A 6,000-nucleotide genomic window follows, 5' to 3' on the forward strand; every position below is an offset into this window, starting at 1 on the left:
TATTCAAGTCTCGGCTACTCCACTTCTGAGCCAACTCTCTGCTAATGCATCTGGGAAAGCAATGGAAGACGGTCCAAGTCTTTGGTCTCCCACATGGGAGACCTGGAAGAAGCTCCTGGCTCCTGACTTCAGATCAGCACAGCTCTGGCCATTGCAGCCATCTGGTGAGTGACCCAGTGAATGGAAGAGCCCGCTCTCTGTCTAACTCTGCCTTTCAAATACATAGACAAATCTTTTTTTTTAAGTGTGTGGAAAACTAAAATTAAAAGAGAAATTTATTTTGGTGTAAAAATGTTGAAACCCATGTATATGAAGGGTCTTCAAAAGGCTCACAGGAAGTGCATATTATATTAAAAACTGCATGGATTTCAACTTTTTCACAACAAAATAAAATCATTTATAAAAATTTTTTATGGGCAGTGTGGTTCAACAGCTCTTCTACCCAACTCCCCTTTTCTTTTATAGATATTTATTTATTTATTTGAGAGGCAGAGTTACAGAGAGATGGAGAGACAGAGAGAGAGGTCTTCCATTTGCTGGTTCACTCCTCATATGGCCATCAACAGCTGAAGCTGCACTGATCTGAATCCAGGAGCCAGGAGTTTCTTTTGGGTCTCCCAAGTGGCTGCAGGGGCCTAAGCATTTTGATCACCTTCCACTAATTTCCCAGGATATTAGCAGAGTGCTGGATTTGAAATGGAGCAGCCAGGACTCAACCTTAAACTCATTTTTAAAAAAATATTTATTTATTTGAAAGAATTAGAGAGAGAGAGAGAGAGAGAGATCTTCCCTCAGTTGGTTCACTCCCCAAATGGCCACAGCAGACAGGGCTGGGCCAATCTGAAGCCAGGAACCATGAGCTTCATCAGGGCTTCCCATGTGGGTACAGGGACCCAAGCACTTAGGTCATCCTTCACTGCTTTCCCAGGCCCATTGGCAGGGAGCTGGATCAGAAGTGGGGCAGCTGGAACTTGAACTAGCTCCCATATGGGATGCCTGAGACACAGGCAGTATCTTTTTTTTTTTTTTTAAGATATTTATTTATTTATTTATTTGAGAGGAAGAGTTACAGAGAGAGGGAGAGACAGAGAGAAAGGTCTTCCATATGCTGGTTCACTCCCCAAATGGCTACCAACGGCCAGAGCTGGGCCCATCTGAAGCCAGTACCAGGAGCTTTTTCGGGGTCTCCCACACCAGTCAGAGAGCTGGATCAGAAGTGGAGCAGCCAGGACTAGAACCAGAGCCTGTACAGGATGCCAGAGCAGCAGGTGGAGGCTTAGCCCACTACACTACAATGCTGGCCCCCACAGGCAGTGTCTTAATCTGCTATGCCACAGCACTGGTCCCATAAACTCCATTTTTTTTTTTAAAAAAAAGATTTATTTATTTGAAAGTCAGAGTTACACAGAGAGAGGAAGACACACACACTAAGACAGAGATCTTCAATCCATTGATTCACTCCCCAAATGCCCAAATGGCTGCAATGACTGAGGATGGGCCAGACCAAGGCCAGAAATCAAGCTTCTTCCCAGGTCTCCCATGTGGGTGCAGGGGCCCAAGCACTTGGTCCGTCTTCTACTGCTTTCCCAGGCACATTAGCAGGGAGACAGATCCAAAGTGGAGTGGCTTGGTGGTCTCAAACCGGCATCTATATGGCATGTCAGCATCGTAGGTGGTGGCTTCCCCTGCCACGCCGCAATGCCAGCTCCCATAAATGACATGGGAAAAAACAATCTGTGTTTTTGCTTAACCTGCTGCAGCACAATGCCAGTCTCAGCCACACTCTCGATTGCTCACCTTCTGAGGCTCCCAGGGTGATGAGTTTAGCAGTCTCATTTTAAAAGCCATTTACGAGATATCACAGAGCCCCTGTTACTCCAGTACTCCCAACTATTTTGTAATCACATAAACCCCTGCTTTAAAGCCTTTTCTATTTAAAAATGGTGTCTAGGGGCTGGTGTTATGGTGCAGTGGGTTAGGCTGCTGTTTGCAGCAGCGGCATCCTATACTGGAGTACAGGTTCACTCACTCCCTCTGCATCCCCCCACTCCGGGTCCTTCTCCTTCTGTCACTGTGCCCTTCAAATAAATAAAAAACAACAACAAAATGGTGCCCACTGGATGCACCTGACAGGTGTAATACCTGATTGAGCAGCAGCTAGTACACCACGGCTGCTTTGCCTTTACCTCCTCCTACACCTTGCCCTTCCTTTCTTCTTTCCATAAACACCCAATGCAGTGTAACCTGGTGCTTACATTCCTGGTCTTCTGGGGCCTTGTAACTGTTTCTTGGGCTTCCAGAGATGAAACAAATGTTCATAATTACAGTTGTTTCAGGAGGGCAGGCAGCCAAGCTCCAGGAAGGTGAGGACGTTCTCAAGGCCCAGGGTTCCATCTGACTCAGTTTCTCACGATCTCCCCAAGCCGGATACTACTTCTCTACACACTGCCGAGCTGGGATCTGTGATTAGGAACAACAATGGCTTTTTCTATCTTAGACTGTGTGCTGGGCTCTAGGTTCCCCTCATCCCAGACTATGTCTATTTTGGGTTATCTGATATTATCAAAGGGAAAACAGTCTGTAACTATTAACCTAAAACCAAATTATTGTATGGTTTTGCATGATTTATTTAACATTACTAGGGACAAAGTGCATCTTTCAGACACAATTCTTGAAAAATGTTTTGCATCTCCCCTCTCTTTTGACAAAGTTACACATACATGAGAATGCTAGAATTATTTACAACCTAGTAATAATTATCCTGATATTTTTGTTATTGCAAACACAGTTGTCTCCTGTTCTTGCTTTTAATCTTTTTTTTTTTTTTTACTTTTTGACAGGCAGAGTGGACAGTGAGAGAGAGAGACAGAGAGAAAGGTCTTCCTTTTTGCCGTTGGTTCACCCTCCAATGGCCGCCGTGGCTGGCGCGCCACGGCAGGCGCACCGTGCTGTTCCGAAGGCAGGAGCCAGTTGCTTCTCCTGGTCTCCCATGGGGTGCAGGGCCCAAGCACTTGGGCCATCCTCCACTGCACTCCCGGGCCACAGCAGAAAGCTGGCCTGGAAGAGGGGCAACCGGGACAGAATCCGGTGCCCCGACCGGGACTAGAACCTGGTGTGCCGGTGACGCAAGGCAGAGGATTAGCCTGTTGAGCCATGGCGCCGGCTCCTGTTCTTGCTTTTAAACTATTGCCATAATGATACTAAAGAGCCAGTATGATACAGATCCTATAAACCACCTGGCCTAGAAAACCATAAAAAGATAGGATCCCTTTGGATAGGCAGAAAATACCTGGTGCAGAATCTGGACCAATAGCCCTAGCAGAATTTGCTGTGGGAATGGGTACAATACTCAGGAGAACTTCTTGCATTGTTCCCTGTTCAGAGAAGTTTTTAGACAATGTTAATGCACTGTTAAAATTCAGGTGTAAGAAAAACTCTGAACTAGGAAAAAATGGCTCAAGAGTTTACAAAAAGTTCATGGAAATATGCATTATGAAAAAATTATGTATAGATTTAAATTCTTTTTTGCACTTATCTTTTAATTCCACTTTCCATGAACTTTTTAAAAAAGATTTATTGATTAATTTGAGAGGCAAAGTTACAGAGAGGTCTTCCATCTGCTGGTTCATTCCCCCAAATGGCTGCAATGGCCAGAGGGCTGATCTGAAGCCAGGAGCCAGGAGCTTCTTCCAGGTCTCCCACTGGTTGAAGGGCCCAAGTACTTGGGCCATTTTTTTTTTTTTTAATATTTATTTATTTGAAAGGTAAAGTTACAGAGAGGCAGAGGCAAAGAGAGAGATCTTCCATCCACTGGTTCACTTCCCAAATAGCCGCAGCAGACAGGGCTGGGCCAATTCGACGCCAGAGAATCAGCAGCTCCTTCCGGGTCTCCCACGTGGGTGCAGGGGCCCAAGGACTTGGGCCATCTTCCGCTGCTATCCCAGGCACATTACAGAGATCTGGATTGGAAGTGGAACAGCTGGGACTTGAACTGGTGCCCATGTGGATGCCAGTGCTGCAGGCAGATGCTTAACCTACTATGCCACAGCACTGGCCATGTTTCCACAAACTTTAAAATGTTTTTCCATCTAAGCCATTAAAATATTTACTTGTGAGACAGGGAGAGACAGAAAAGGAAAGACAAGAGGAGAGACAGTACTCTCATCTGCTGGTTTACTGGCCAAATGCTCCTAACGGCTGGCATTGGGCTTGGGCTGGGTTGGCCAGGAGCCAAAAACTCAATCTGGGTCCCCTTCGTGGGTGGCAGGGACCCAAGTCCTTGAGCCAACACCTGCTTCAGGAAGGCAGAATTCGGAGCTGGAGCCAGAGCAGGAAACAACCTAGGCACTCCGATGTGGGACTCAAATGTCTTGACCTGGATCCCAACTGCTGGGCCTAACACCTGCCCCCAGGAACTTGAAGTCCCCTCATATATTCGTGCTGGGAGGCAAAGGATTCTATAATTCACGTAGTACAGATGGTATCTCTCAATACTTTCGAATAGCAAGTTCTTCCCAGTCTCTAACGTCAGACTATAGGTTTTCACAATTCCCACCCATCATTTCTTTCTTTCTTTTTTTTTTTTTTTTTTTTTTTTTTTGACAGGCAGAGTGAACAGTGAGAGACAGAGAGAAAGGTCTTCCTTTGCCGTTGGTTCACCCTCCAATGGCTGCTGTGGCTGGCGCACCGCGCTGATCCGAAGGCAGGAGCCAGGTGCTTCTCCTGGTCTCCCATGGGGTGCAGGGCCCAAGGACTTGGGCCATCCTCCACTGCACTCCCTGGCCACAGCAGAGAGCTGGCCTGGAAGAGGGGCAACCGGGACAGAATCCAGCGCCCTGACAGGGACTAGAACCTGGTGTGCCGGCGCCGCAAGGCGGACAATTAGCCTATTGAGCAGCAGCGCCGGCCAACCACCCATCATTTCAATTTCTCTAGGAAGAGAGCTTCCCAATGTTGAAGATCTCTAGGTGCTTAAGAAGAAATGGCAGCATTTTCCTCTGGCCCGTGGCTTCCCAGCCAGGTCAGGAAGCTGACTCACTTCTGAGCCTACCTAGGTTAACCCAGGTGGTTAAGTGAGCGTGTAACACTTCTTCAGGGTTGCAGGACTGGCACAAGTGCTTTTAAAAACATATTCTAAACATCTGGCAGCTGCAGGATTTGTCTAGCATACTTCAGTCTCCTCACTCTGGCTTGGCTCAGGTCCACCCTACAAAGCCAGGCGGGAGACATGCAGTCCCCACCCAGCGAAGATTCCCATGTGACTAACGCCCTTCCTGCAGCCCTCCCCACCCGCCTTCTCCACTCACTCTACGAAGGCTTTGGTAGCCCGCCTGCGTGGACGCCGTCACCTAGGGTCTTAGCTCTCGCCCACTTATGCCTCAGTTTCCCCATCGTTCTCTACAGGATGGGTTAAACCCTACGCTGTTCCTTGTCTTCTCGTTCGTGCTTTCGGGCAACGTAGTTTGGCAAGTCTGGGCCCAAAGGTGCCTACGGATTCCATTATCGCGCGCATTCCAGCGAGGCAGCGCAGACGCCGGCTTGCGAGAAGTAAACAGGAAACCAGCGATCCCACGCAGGAAATGACCTTGTTTGAGGGCAGCGAGGGAGCCGCGGATTTCCCTCGTTTCCCTTTCTAAACTCATTTCCGGGTTTCAATCACGTTGGTCCTTCCTTACAAATGCCGGAGTCCGGGTAGCTCTTCCCGGTCCCAACCTACACTTCGTCCCCGAGAGGATGGCCAATAGGCCCGTCCCCGTAGTTGACATTTTTATGCTTCGTTTTACATCATTGCAAAGCTCAACCAATCAGTAGTTGCGATGGGAGGTACCAAAATAGTCTTCACTTCCTCCCCTCGCCGGCGTCACCCTGTGATAGAAGACTGACTCAGCCAATCAACGAGCAGGCTTGGGCCCGGCCTACGCCAGGTCCAGCCAATCAAAATGATGACGGGGAGCTGGGGCGGGGAATGGAAAACTTGCCCCCTCTTTTGGAAATGATTTT

The sequence above is a fragment of the Lepus europaeus genome, chromosome 6 (assembly GCF_033115175.1).
Source record: "Lepus europaeus isolate LE1 chromosome 6, mLepTim1.pri, whole genome shotgun sequence".
Classification (NCBI taxonomy): domain Eukaryota; kingdom Metazoa; phylum Chordata; class Mammalia; order Lagomorpha; family Leporidae; genus Lepus; species Lepus europaeus.